Below are 15,486 nucleotides of genomic sequence, written 5' to 3'. Positions count from 1 at the left end.
GATTAGATAATCTCTAAGAAATCTTCCAACCCTCTGGTTTTGTGCCACTTTCCACTCTGACTGACATTACTCAATGATAAAAAACCTAACCATAGTGTAATACAAAGAGCAGTTATAGTTCTACTGAGATGCCTGAGAGCTGGAGGACCAAAGGGGAAAAAACATACACCCCAGTTTACTACATGTGTTCTCCAATCAAACCATTTGCCAATGAGACAATTGTGTGGGATGTGCAAGCCGTGGGACATCAGATATGGATGGAGAGCTCCGTGGGTTTGCTTCCTGTTTAAGAAGAGTCATCTTGCTGAGGTTCCTGTGTGGTTGTGTTCATGCTGTGAATCTGATGAGAGCCCATGGGAGGCTCCTGTGGGAGGATGTCACTTTACTATTTGGGCTTTTAAGCTGCTATGCTGGGCTTTTCCAGATGATATAAAAGAATAAATATTCAGAGTAAATGCTGTAGAGCCTGACACTCAGTAGCTTTTAGGAAAGTGTGAGTGTTTAAAATATCTCTCTATTTCATAATTTATGAGCACAATTGAAATGACGGATAAAATTTATTCACATGCAGATCATTTTGGCTTGGCTACAAAGCCAAGCAAGGGATTGTCTGCAGAATTGGGACAGCATTTATATAATTTCTACCAAAGGAATATGGGACACAAATAGAGACTGTCATAGCAAGGGGGAGCAAGTTTTACACAGAAGTTATGGTATTTTTTTAAAGCTCCAGTTCTCAATACTATCCTCTTGGAATCAATAATCAGAAGCAATGTGGCTAGGAAGCTAGCCTTAGCAACAAAAAGACCTGAATTCAAATCCTGCCTCTGACACATAATGGCTATGTGACTACATAGATATGTCACAAAGATTCTCATAAGACTTAAAGTTACAGAGCAGTTGTTGGTTGCATGTGTGGGAAGTTTCCACAATGGGGAGTTCCCTCTACAGATGAAACCACAAGTACAGACCTATCCCACCCCACCCCAAAATAACAGTGATGTTGACACTTACTTAGGTTGTATACAAAAGAAATTCTTCCATTTTATGAATAGGTGAGGTTTCTGCCTTTTCACCTTCAAACGATTCATGGTTTCATCACTGTGGGGATTCCCCTCCTTAACTTAGTACATGATCTTCATGAGTTTCTGTGGCCAAAAATAACAATAATAACCCATCAAGTGGTGCCCAACCCTTCAATGATGAGCGTCTAAAATCTTCGCCAGGTTGGTCCTTGGGAAACATATATCCAGTCCATCTTTCAGTATGTTCTAGAAGATTTTCAATTTTGGCATGACCTAATAACATAGATTTTCAGAGTAGAAAGAACCTTTGGGATTATTTCATCCCATTTATTCTTTTTATAAATGAGAAAAACAAGACTCAGGGAGGCCAAATGCCTTTCCCCAAGGCTACACAGGCATAGTAGTAAACAACGGGGCTTGAGTTCAAACTAAGGTCTTTTAAACATAGGTCTAATACTATTTTATATACTCTACTCATTTAGCCTTAGAGAATTCAAGGCCATCTCTATTTTGGCATGTCAGTACAATAAAATTTTTGCATTGAATAGGACAATTTATGTTTAGAGATCACAAAATATACTATATAATTTAATTTAATTCAATTAAAGAAATATTTCTTGAGTACCTACTAAGTGAAAAACTCTGAATTTCATGTGGTCTAAATTCTAATAAAGCCATTACAAGCAAGCAACAAAAGAGTCTAAAGATATCATTAATAACCTCATGTTTCCAGTTGTTCCAGAAATGCTAATTCCATTTACCAAGAAGAATCACTGAATTTAAGAAGTGGAAGAGACCTCAGCAATCATCTACTCCAACCCATCCAGGACTTCCCAGGTTTGAAGACCTCCAGAGGAGGAAAATCCACTGCCTCTTTAGGCAACCTATTCCACTTTTCGATTGTTAGAAAATTTTGTTTTTGGGGTTTTTCTTGTTCCTGACATCAAGCCCAAACTTGCTTCTCTGTACCTTTAGATTGCTCCTGATTCTGCCTTCTGGGGCCAAACAGAACAAATCTAATCCCTCCTTTCCATGACAACTCTTCATATACTTGAAGTCAGATTTCATGCTCCTCTCCACTCCCTAGTCTTCTTTTCTCCAGGCTAAGCATGCCCAGTTCCTTCAACTAATCCTCATCTGTCTCAAGCTTGAGGTTCCAGACTATCAATGTTGTTCCTAAATAGCAGTGCCCCCTACTAAACACAATATTCCAGATAAGGTCTGATAAGGACAGGCACAGTGGGATTATCATCTCCCCATTTCTAGATTCTATGTCCTTCCTAATGTAGCCCTAAATTACATAAGTTTTTGTGTCTGCCACATCACTGTGGCCAACTGATATTGAGCTTGCAGTCCCCTGAAATGCTCAGATCCTTTTCAGAACAACTGCTGTCTTTCTGTGCCTCCTGCATTTTTAATTTGTGGAGTGGATTTTTTGTTACTCACTTTCATGACTTTACATTTTCCCTATTGAATGTTATCTTATTAGATTTGGTTCAAATTTTATCTTATTAGATTCTTGTACCCACTTGCATGACTTCACATTTATTCCTATTGAATTTTGTCTTAAAACATTTGCTTCAAATGCTCTAGCCTGTTCAAGATCCTTTTGGATCCTGACTCGATTAGTTTTCCTTCCCAGATTTATGTCATCTAGAAATTTGATGAGCATCCCATCTGTGCCTTTATCCAAGTCATTGATAAAAAATGTTAAGTAGCACAGAGCCAAGTACAGCTACTTTGGGTAATCCCCTGGAATCTCCTTCCTACACCAAACGATTCACTACTTTTTGACTCTAGACTGTCAGTCTAGAGTTCTGTATTCATCTGATGGTATTATCCTCCAATCCATATCACACTATCTTCTTTACATCAATGCTATGAAATATTTTATCAAAAGGTCAGCTAAAATCTAAGCAAATCATATTCACAATATTGCCCTTACCTGCTAGTTTAATTATCTTGTCCAAAAAGAGAATGACTAGCTCATCATGGGATCAGAAGACATTTAGAAAGGTGGCCTCATCTGTTCATGGGTCATTTAAATTGTCCTATTTTTAAAGACCAACGCTCCCCACCACTACCTTCCACTAAGAAGAATGATCTACATGTCCCATTCTATAGTATGTAACCACCTCATTGCCAAAACTTCTTCATGACTAGTCTAAATTTTGTCTTGTCACATCACGGCTCTTAAATTTGCTAACTATGTAACAACCCTGAATAAGTCACAGAAACTCAGAATAGGAAGGAACTTCAGAAGTAATTCAGTTGAACCCATAACAACACAAATTTTCTCTACATTACGCAAACCAGTTCTCATCCAAAGACTCTTGAAGACTTTCAGTGAATGGGAGTTCACTATCAGAACAATTCTACCTTGGGGCATTTCTGCTGGTAAGGAAGGTAACTTTACAATTTATACCAAGCCTAAATCTACTTTAACCTTTCTGAGACTCAGCTTTCTTGTTCATGAAATGAAAGCAATATTTGCACAATCTACCTCACAGGAGTGTGATGAGAAAAGTACTTCCAATCAATTACTCAAGAAACACATATTAATCACCAACTGTGTGTCAGGTACTGTGGAAGACTCTGGGCATACAAAAACACAGAATGAAATAATCTTTTGTAAATCTGGTTCTGCTCTTTAAGCATGAATTATTGTTATGCTCCAATACTTTAATGGAATGGTGAGGTCATCAATATGGATGCTACCCTCACCCATGCAGTTCCAGTCCATCTAGGCCTGCATATCCCATGGGTCTCTTGTCCATTTCCTGCCAGAAATCCTCCTCTGGAGATTCTCCCAACGAGCTAGGGACTTTCTTTAGTTTTATTGGTATTAGGTGAGTACCAGTGCAACATGTGGGTTCTCCATCTGTTCTCCTTCATTCTCGCTTTCATTATATGAAGGCCCCACCTCTTTTTCCCAGCATACAAGTCTTCTCTGTTTTATTACATTTTTCCACTCATACATATTTTAGATAGACAATGAACTGATTCCAGAACTGAATATTAGCACGAGATGGGCTGAATTGCACTGGGGAAATTATATAGCATTGTGCAATAGCCTCGTTTCTCTCTATAACAACAACAACATTTTTTTTAGCATCAGTATTCTTCCAGGGATGTTTGTGAATCATGGAATGGCACAGTCTCTGAGGAATCAAAATTGAAGGTTGCCCAAAGGGTAGTGAAGAGAAATGTGGTGGGCACAGACTACAATATATCACCAAGAATGAATTGCATGTAAAAAGTTATTATTATTATTTCCTATTCATTCCTTTGTCAGATGTAGACTTTAGTTGTTCAGTCATATTTCAGTTATGTCCAACTCTTTGTGACCCCATTTGGGGTTTTCTTGGCAAAGATCCTGAACTGGTCTGCCATTTCTTTTCCAGATCATTTTACAGACAAGGAAACTGAGGCAAACAGGGGTAAGGAGCTGCCCAGGATCACTCAGTTAGTAGGTGTCTGAGGCCAGATTTGAGTTTAAGCCTTCTCTAACTCTAGGCTCAGCACTCTATCCACTCATTGCACCACCCAGCTGACTGTCATCATTTCCTGAATGATAATCTTCATATGTTTGAATACTATTATTAAGTCACCCACAGCCTTTCCTTATGTATGCTTAGTCATCTAAATCCCTCCCACCTAGATTTTGTTTGATTCTTTAACTTTTTGAACTACATTCTCTCAGCTCACCTTCTCCCCCTAAGTTGTGGAGGCCAGCAAAGGGCAGAGTTGAAGCAAGATTTGGTCTGCATTGAGTGTTTCAGGATTACTTCATAATTTATAAATCTATGCATTTTCCACGTATTTCAATCCTTACTTTTCTTTAAAAACTCTAGTATTGTATTAACAATGCATTACCCCTGTAAACCTCTTCCTGATGTAGCCCCACCCTTATACCTACACAAAGCCCACTTGCACTGGGACAATGTTTTTCATTTTGAATTATTTTAGCCATGAGTATGATAAGCATCTCCACCTGCCCCATTGCCCACTTGTCTTCCTTTTCCTTTCCCTCCCCCGCCCCCACTTCTAGCAGCTGCTCACCATCATTTACTAGCTTAATAAATGTGTTTGCTATTCCACATTAAAATGTCTGCCTCCTCTTAGCTTTAATTGCGCTTTGCTCGAACCGTTGATGCGGTGTTTACCATGTTTTGCTTTGGAGTTATTTAGGTATATGTTTCAATCTCTCCCACTCACACTTTGATGGCAGGAACTGTGTCTTAAGTTTATTTTTATCCCCTCCCCCCACCTCATCCTCTGTCTATCATGATTCCCTGTCTATGGTAGTTACTCAATAAATGTCTGTTGATTGAATGGGTGAATGAATAAATGAGTGAACATCATTAATTGCATTATGCAACATTAAATCATAGTTAAATCTAATAGGAAACTCATTCTTTATATATCTTCCAAGATTATCAATGAAACATTGACAAAAACTGTTTGATAGATTTTCAAGAAGGTCCCACTCACTAGCAGAAGAGATCCTTCATCATGAAGTCCCAACTCCACTGGAATCATAGTTTAAAAGAATAAAATAAAATAATCTTAACCAACTTTTTCATTTTACAGATAAGGAGCTTGAAGTCCAAAGAAATTAAGTGATTTTCCAGAAGTCATGCAGGTGCTTACAACCCACAACCCAAAATACAGACTTCATCCTGCTCCCTGTACATCACTACCCCTAGCATCTCATATTCTATCTTTAGATATCTATTCCTTTGCATTAAGGCAATAAGGGTAAAGGAATCCTCTCTTTAAAAAAAAAAGGTTAATATTTCTAAGGAAGGATAACACATTAATCTATTATCAAACATCAATCATCAACATCTTATCTTTGATTAGTTTATTTAACAAATGTTTATTGGGTACTATGTATGTATACACATATATCCTATATCATACATATGTATATATACATATGTGTGTATCTACATACATATACATATATGTACACACACACATATCTTAGGATTCATTAGTAGAGGAAATTCCCAGATGAGGAAAATCCCTCTACCAATGCCAATAAGTACCTTACAGCCTTAGAGAGTTTCCCAGGATACCTAACGGCCAAGGGATTTTCCTTGGCTCACACAGGCAGTATATGTCAAAGGGAGGATTTAGAGTGTGGTCTCCTTGATTCTGACAGCAGTTCTCTGCCCACTATATCACACTACCTCAATCTGGCCTGTGTCTATAAAGATATATAATAATATTAATAGATAATATTTATATAGCTCTCACTATGTGCTAAGTGCTTTGGAAATATTGCCTTATTTGAGAATCACAACAAGTCTGGGAGAGAGGTATTATTATTATCTCTATTTTACAGGTAAAGAAACTAAGGCAGGCAGAGGTTAAAGGCCTTGCCACAGTTAGATTTGAACTCAGTTCTTCCTGATTCTAAGCCGAGTGTTCTATCCCCTAGACCACCTAGCCATACCTAGGGTCTACTCCCTATGTTTATGGAGTTCATGATTTGTTTGCAGAGATAAGATGAAGATATACCAAAAGATAACAGTATAAAGCAGTCAGTAGTTGAAAATATCACAGGACCTAGAAAAGTTGGTAAGTCCTTAGAGGATCTCCAAGAAAGAGGATTGATTATGGGCTGGGGTAGTCAAGAAAGACTGCCCAGATGAGGTGTAACTTCATGCCTTGGGTTGCGAAGAACTATTAGGACTCAGACAGAAGAGGAGGAAAGGGGATGCACTTCCAGGAGCAGAAGAAAACAATACAGAGGAAGAAAAGGTCCAGAATTGTTCTGACAAGAATGACTAGAGGAGTCTAGATAGAGTGGAGGTTTCCTAAAGGGAGAAGAGTAGGAGATAAGGTTGGAGATAGTTGATTCCTTCAAGCCAAAAGAGATTATAGCATGTTCATAGGATATCAGGGACATAAATTTAGAGCACTGTGTACAAGAGCCAGCTCAAACTAGTTCTAGACAGTCAATCATTAAATTTTCAGTGTGAGCATTTATACTTTAGAAATGGATAAGCCCCACAAATCAGAGCTTGGTTAATTTGTTGTTGTTGTCATTCTTGATTGTCTAGACTTAAGAAAGTAATAGACAAAATGCTAATAACACAGATTAAACTAGAGCGTGTCTCAGGGAAAGTGAGTTATTAAACATTGCCCTTGATTTAGGACTGAAAAAACCTCAGAGGTCATTTAGTCTAACCTCTTTATCTTACAGATGGAGGAAGTGAGACTCAAGGACATTAAATGATTTTCCCAAGGTCACATGGCCAGTAAGTGTCAAAGCTGAGATCTGAACCCAGAATAATAACACTCATCAATCGCTTCCCCTTAATCTACCAGTACCAGAATTTAGACACAGGGGGAATGAAAATTAGACAGTATCTTCTGCTGCAAACTCATGTTGCTTATTACCCAATATCTTAGTCTATTTTTGCTGCTTCTAAATTCCATCCCCCAGATTTTCCAAAGGTCTAACATTATCTATTTCCCCTTTTAAGGTATAAAGGATACATTACCAGTTTAATAAAGCACACTTATTTTTTTCATATACCTTCCCATAGACTGACTCTCAACAACAAAAAAAAAGAGAATATTAACAAAAGGTTTATGGATATAGGCAAGTAGGTAATAACCACCAACTATTACCAAGGCAAATAGCAGATTTTTAAAGCCTTGTTCTCCTTACCAAGAGAATTTCCACAGATTAGATTCAGTCTGTTAGCCTTCCCAGGCCAATCTCTGAGAAGGTTTTCCATTGACATGTCACCTTCATGACTCTCAGCACCAAGAGTGACCTGGTAAATGTTTAACAACTAACTGGGGGGAGAAATGAGTAATGTACACATGGCACACTTTCGAATTTAATCTGCATTATTAACATTATCTCCATCACTTTCTAAAATCTAGACAATCAACAAAACAATAAACCAAGCCCTAATTTATGGTGTTTGCTGATTGCCAAGGTATAAATGCTCACACTAAAAATTTAACAATCAGTTTTTATGTATGGTAAGAGTTGGCCTTAGCAAACCATGCCTAACTGCACAAATTGAGACCCTAGATTAATTAGAGGAAATTCATAGAAAACCAGAGTGGTATAATAGAAAGAAGGCTGGCCTTGGAAAGCATAAGACCTGCATTCAACTCCCAGCTCTGATGTTTCCTAGCTGTGTGACCATGAGGAAATTCCTTTACTTCTCTGATTTTGTTTCCTCATCTATAAAACAGAAGAAGAATATTTGCAATATATAATTCAAATTCTTATGGTAAGAAAAGCATTTTTCAAATCTTAGAAGTGCTATGTAAATGTTAATTAATATTCATCAGGCAGGGAGTTAGACTAGATGACTTCTAAGATCCCTTCAAGGTAAATGATTCTAGAATATTTAAACCATTTTTGATCCATTTCTGTGATTTCATTTGTGTAGGAATTCCCAGTGTGAAAACTCCCACCAGTGACATAGATCAGCAACTCCATTGTAACTGACAGAATTACCTAAGGCACTGAGAAGTTGGGACTTGTCAATGATCGCAAAATTAGTATGAATCAGTCAATTTCAACCCAGATGTTGCTGACTCCAAGCCTTCTATCCTCCATGCCAATCAGTATGCTATAATTTTATGATCAACTCATTTGCAATGTATTTTTTCTCTTTAGTATGCGTGAGCTAATGATATTCAGCCTATCCTTGTGACCATAGAAACTGCTCAACCACATTTCAGGTTCACGTTTTTTCTTCTACAGCTTGCTTCTTTGAAGCATGGTGGATGGCCGAGGTAACGAGTAATGAGTAAAATTAAAGAACATCCCTAGAAAAAGGTTCAGGAAGAGGAGCTCATTGCTATCTAAGGAATAGAGCACCAAGGACTAGTTCCCTAAATGGTCTTCCAAGATTACTAAGCACTATGCAAAAACTAATTATGAAAATTCTGTAAGGACGAACTAGAATTCTGGTACTCAATATATCTGTTCTCTCATGCAATTGAGCAACAATCAATCTCTGTCTGAATGGACAGAGAATTAATTAAATTTTCTTTATTTTTAATCTCTGTACTCTTTCAACACACAAACACATGTTTTCATCTGTGTTAGGACCTATACATTATTTTATTTTAATTAGAGAAATAAAATTATCAGCTCAGAGCATATAATATTTGGAATGGGAAGGTAGATCCAAAGAAACAAAAGTCCATTTTGATCTCTTACTAACTGCCATATTTTTTCCCTACACACATACACACACACACACACACACACACACAACACAAAAAACACCCAGAAAATTTCAGATTTTCCTTACTTCAACATGTGTTTCCTGATTTTGAGTGGAATGAAAAATGAAAAGCACAAAAAGACTGGTACATTTCAGGTCAATCAAGGTAATTTCTTAGGTCATTACTTAAAATCCCAAAGGGAAGCCCCTTAAAATATCCCAATGCCACCTTCTGGTCAGAAAGTCTGAGTCATACACTTAAGGATGCATGTCTAAATTAAGCTTGCACATTGTTTCCTGTTCAGGATATGTTTTTATTTCCATCCACACCAATATCTGGTGTAGCCCTCCCTTACTTAAATCTGATGCTATGGTCAAGAACTCTGAAACCCCCTCTTAACACTATTCTCTTTTCTTTCTTTTTTTTTTTTTTGCTTTTTGGAGGGCAATTGGGGTTAAGTAACTTGCCAAAGGTTACACGGCTAGTATTTTTGTGTGGGTATTAAGTGTCTCAGGCCAGAACTGAACTCAGGTCCTCCCAACTCTAGGCCAGTGTTTTTACTCACTGTGCCACCTAGCCACCCCTCTTAACACTATTCTCAAAGCCACGACTTAACAATGTCATAGTTGAAATATTCTCAAATAGAATGTAAGTTCCTTGAATTTAGAGATTGCTTGGTTTTTAACTTTGTATCCCAATATCTCATGGCAGCTAAACAGATAGAGTGCTATGCCTGGAAACAGGAAGACCTGAAGTCAAATTTGACCTCACACACTTACTAGCTATGTGACCCTGGGCAAGTTACTTAACCCTGTTTGCCTCAGTTCCTCACCTGTAAAATGAGCTCAAGGTGGAAATGATAAACCATTACATTTTCTTTACCAAGAAAACCCTATGGGAGCAGGTAGGTGGTGCAGTGTATAGAGTACTGGCCCTGAAGTCAGGAGGACCTGAGTTCAAATCCAGCCTCAGACACTTGACATTTAACTAATTGTGTTACCTTGGGCAAGTCACTTAACCCCAATTGCTTACCTTACCCACTCTAAAAAAAACCAAACAAGTGAAAAGAAAAGGAGAGGAGAGGAGAGGAGAGGAGAGGAGAGAAAGGAAAAGAAAATAGAGGAAAAGAAAGGAAAGGAAAAGAGAAGAAAAGGAAAGGAAAGGAAAGGAAAGGAAAGGAAAGGAAACCCTATGAAGAGTCAGAAGTGACTGAAAAAAACTAGCCACACAATAGAGAAACAACCAGCCTCAGAGTCAGGAAACTTGGCTTTAAATCCCACTTCTGACAGCTACTGTCTATGTGACTATGAGTAAGTCACTGAACTTCTCAGGGTCCCAAGCAACTCTCTAAGACTCTATTCTGCAGAAGAGCTTCTGATCTACAGAGGTAAAAGAATGTCCTTACTAGATAAATTATATCTCTGAACAACAACAATCTCTAGTAATTAGCACAGTGCCATTGAGTAGGCATTTAATAAATGCTTATTGAATTTCACTGGATTGTAGCTGTGTTAAGAATTAGGTTTTGGGGTGGCTAGGTGGCACAGTGAATAGAGCACTGGCCCTGGAGTCAGGAGGACCTGAGTTCAAATCTGACCTCAGACACTTAACACAAAACTAGCCATGTGACCTTGGGCAAGTCACTTAACCCCAATTGCCCTGCCCTCCCCCCTCCAAAAATAAAGAATAAGGTTTCACATCTACTTAATAAGGTGCTTTGAGGAAACTTTTACATAGATCCTCACAACTCTTTAGACAGAGGTACTGAAACTATAATTGTCTTCCTCTTACAGACAAGGAAACTGAGGCTCCTATCTAGGCATAAATCTATAATAGTTTGACCAATTCACTCCTATTCTCAAGCTGATTTACCAAAATATTTCATGGGAACCTTGGCCATAAATAGTGACATATAAGTCATGAAACCTGGAAGAATCAATAGTCAGAAAGAATATTAGAAGCTATGGAAAATGATTTCTCATCCATTACAATTACCTCAATAAGAAAAGTTGAGTCAAAATCCTAGCTCTGTCACTTTATTACCTGTGTGACTTTTAGCAATGTCCTTAGCCTCTCCGGACCTCAGTTTACTTATCTGTAAAATGGATGAGATGGACCAAATGACCACTAAGGTCCTTTCCATTTCTAAATCTGGGAGACTATTCCTGTCCAGTAGTCATCTAGCCTCTGTTAGAATGCCTCCAGTGATGGAGAATTCACTGACTTGTAAGACATCCTATTCATTTTTTGGAGAGCTCCAAATGTCTTTTTAATATTATTACTATTAGCATTTTTAAAATTTTTATACTGTCTTCATTTCTGAACTTATCCTTCCTCCCCTTCACAGCAAACCATCCATTGTAACACAAATTTTAGAAATAAAATTAAAAAGTACTAAAAAAGCAAAACTAACCAACATATCAGTGATACCTAAAAACATAGGCAATATTCCACACCCATAGTCTTCCATCTTGGCAGAGAGGGGAGGAGAGTGCATTGTTTTGTTCTCTTCTTCAAGGCCAACTTTAGTTATTATAATTATATAGCATTTAGTATAGGGAGTTTCTGTTCTTCCTGTTTGCATCATTGTAGTCATTGTGTTTCATCACTTTACATCAGTTCATATAAATTTTCCCATATTTCTGTGAATTTTCCATATTTTTGTGTCTTATAGTTCACTGGTATTCTATTACATTCCTGTACCATAATTTGTTCAATTGTTCCCCAGTCAGTAGGATTCCACTTTGTTTCCAATTCTTTGCCACCACAAAAGGTGGAGCAGATCTAACTTTTAACTTCTTTATACCAAGCAGCACCGTGCGTCCCTGCATTTTCCATCAACTGATGGGGTCTGCCCTCTCTTGAGCTACACAGATTAAGTTCAAACCCTCTTCCACATGAGAGCTCACACTAGCTTTGAAGACATCTATTCTATCTAGCCCAAGTTGCCTTTTTACCCCCTGGGCTGACCATTTCTATTTCATTCTGCAGCTCCTCCATTACCCATGGAGAGCTCAGAACCTCCCAGTAGCAAATTCCACTTTAATACTACTCCATTGATACAGTTCATAACTTCTACAAGCCTTTTCAGTCAATTTAATGAATGGTGTGTCCCCTTGCAATTCATCCCTTGATGGTCAGCCTTCTGGAGATGAACCTCCTTGAACTTAGCTAGGCTGGTCCCTTGAAGTCAGGCAATATTCCATCACTGAGTCTGCATTTAATGACAGAGTCAACAAGAGTAGTAAGGCTATGTATCATTTACCAGTCACGCTAGGAAAATATCAAAAATAATGCAAAACACATAGCACAGGAACTTAAAATATAGTTGGAGAGATAAGTCTACACAGATAAAGGAGAGGAACCAGACCTGTGATTTCATTGGTACAGAGAACTTCATAGAACAAGGAACCTCCCTATAACTGATTAAGATTGGTACTATCTTTGCAACATATAAGGCTTAGAAAGTTATTTAGAGTGCTATGGGATGAAGTGACTTGCCCAGGGTCACCCAGGCATAGAGATAGGACTTAATGTTCCCAAATCTTCCTAGTTTTAAGGTCAGCTCTCTATCCTCTAGTAATACATTTTTGATCCTGTGACCAAAGTAGCATATGATCAATGTAGTAAAGGCCACAGCCATAAGAATTCAGAGAAGACATCAGTATGGGTTAGGTTAGTCAAATAAGTTCTCATTGTAAGAAACAGTACTTAAGTGCTGGACAAAGGAAAATGGGAAGACCATTCCTTGTAAGAGAAACAGGGAGAACTATCATCCAAAGAGGAAACCAGTCTGGCTAAAAGGAAAGGTGATTTTGGAGAGTAGCGAGAGATGAGATTGGAGAAATCAAGTCTCAGACCACAAATACCCTCATCATTTTATCCTTCCACCAGGTCATAGTGGAATGGCCTCCAGAAATCACCACAACAAACAACAGGGACACTTGTGGACATAACAGTGGCATGATGCTGGCATCTCTGGGGCACATAGGCTTCGTAACATCCAGACTTCACTTCTCATTGAGTAATAGAGCGGTATAGAGGAAAGATCATTGGATTTAGAACCAAAGGGCCTGGCTTCAGATCCTCCCTCTGATATTTATTAATCATATGATTTTCACTCTTCAGGCCTTAGTACCCACTTCTATATAATGAAGATGTTGGGCAGTGCAGTTTATATCCTAGAACACTGGATTCAGAGTCAGGATGACTGAGGTCCAAATCTCACCATAAACATTCACTAGTTGTGACCCTAGGTAAATAACTTAACCTTTCCAAAACCTCAGTTTCCTCATCCATAAAATAGAGAGATTGTATCTGATGGCCTCTAAGGTTTCTTCTGGCTCTAAATCTCATGATTCAGCCAAGACAAAGACAGAAAAGGGGAATTTGATCCTGCATTGCCCAGAAGGATTTTTACCCTGGGGTCTGTGATTATACATATTCAAATTTAAATTTATATTTTATATATATATATATATATGTATATATGTTTCTGTGTATAGACATGCACAAATATTGTATATATATATACCTATTTTATCTATGTATCTGTATATAACATATACACATACATACATATGATAAATCTTTATTGAATTGAACTGAATGTTCAATTCAACCTTCCAGTCTAGTGTGTGACATTCCCAGCATTTGGTGTAATGGTTCCTATTTGTCCACTGCATCACCTGACTATGGGTGGTGCAATAGGTTACAGATTCTCTGACCTCTGGCCGAGGGTCCAGGCTGGGGAAACATGACCTTAAGAAAGAGGTAGGTGTGGGAAATCCTGCCATCAGACATTAGAGACAGACCAGTAGGGTTGTTTAAATGTAGTACATCCCTGCATAAAACTCAAGGTGTCCAAACTGCGTTGTCTGAATCATAAATCTCTGAGTTAGAATGGAAGTAGAGGTGACTTAATTTAATAATCTCAGATTCAAATTACATATTTGTTTTAAAAATGTATAGTACTCATCTATCTGAACTGTTATCCAAATCTTTGTTTTGCTTCATAAAACTTTGTTTGGATTAATATGAAAGAGAGAGGGACAAAAGAACTACATAATATATCTTAGGATTTAGTGACAGAAAGCATCTAAGAGGCAATGTAGTATGAATTTTTGTTATACAGCTAGGGAAGCCTGAGGCCCCGGTATCTGCTACACAGGTAGGAAGCAGCAGAGACCAGATTCAAACTTTGGTCTTCTGACTCAAAATTCACGGTTCTTTCTGGATCCAAAATCCAAGGTTCTACTCTTGAGGGTAGCTGGAAGCAATACAAAGAAGCCCAAGTCTGAGGTCTTTGATCTATTCAGGTCTTTTCAACTGAAGCCTAGAAAGGCATCAGTGACTAGACAAAGGTCACTCGTCTTATAGACAGCAGAGTTAATAATACTGAAATCCAAGGCTCGACTTACAACCAATGTTGGAAGTGGTCCAGAGTGCCACTTACCTGCAATTGGATTATATCATGTACAATTTAAAGCAATCAGAGCTGGAAGGGGCTTTAGAGGCTGTAGTCCAGACTCTGGCAGACACTGGGTACAACAACTTTTATCATTACTGGCAAATTGTCATTATTGTATTTAACCATTTTCAGTTGTGCCTGACTCTTCATGATCCCATTTAGGGTTTTCTTGGCAAAGATAATGGAATATTCTGCCATTGTCTTCTCCAACTCATTTTACAGATAAGGAAACTGAGACAAATAGGGCTAAGTGACTTGCCCATGGTCACACAGCTAGTAAGTGTCTGAGACCGGATTTAAACTCAGGTCTTCCTGTCCCAAGGCCTGGCACTCTATCCACTATGCTGTCTTGCTGTACCTCAAAAATTATCATCATAGACTGATAAAATGTCAGAGTTAAAAGAGGTATATAAGACACAGGAGTCTTTGACCTAGAATCTCTGAACTAGATAGATAGATTATTGCTGTTCAGCGGTGTCCAACTCTTTATGACCATGCACCATATCACAGCAATACTACCCATGGAATTTTCTTGACAAAGATACTGGAGTAATTTGCCATTTCCTTCCTGGTAGAGAAAGGCAAACAGAGGTTAAGTGACTTACCCAGGGTCACATAGCTAATAAGTGTCTATGAACATATTTGAGTTCAGGTCTTCTTTACTCCAGGCCTAGCCCTCTATCCACTGTGCCATTTAGCTGCCCCTAGATAGATATATCAGTAGATAGATAGATAGATAGATAGATAGATAGATAGATAGATAGATAGATAGAT

General features: G+C 38.1%; 1 long non-coding RNA gene across 1 annotated transcript in view; it reads right to left on the bottom strand.

Annotated features, from left to right (window-relative positions):
- The window catches only part of LOC138147262 (uncharacterized), a 95,637-nt gene that overhangs the window by 77,565 nt on the left and 2,586 nt on the right, over positions 1 to 15,486 (bottom strand). The window contains exon 2 of the long non-coding RNA XR_011164754.1: positions 1,015 to 1,148. This is a non-coding gene — a long non-coding RNA (uncharacterized lncRNA). The remainder of the gene's footprint in view (positions 1 to 1,014; positions 1,149 to 15,486) is intronic.

Source organism: Petaurus breviceps, unplaced genomic scaffold (assembly GCF_028583685.1).
Source record: "Petaurus breviceps papuanus isolate PSGF00001 unplaced genomic scaffold, PetGlider_PUasm1.0 140, whole genome shotgun sequence".
Lineage (NCBI taxonomy): Eukaryota > Metazoa > Chordata > Mammalia > Diprotodontia > Petauridae > Petaurus > Petaurus breviceps.
The sequence above is the reverse complement of the archived record's forward strand: the minus strand, read 5'-3'. Positions and strand labels throughout refer to the sequence as shown.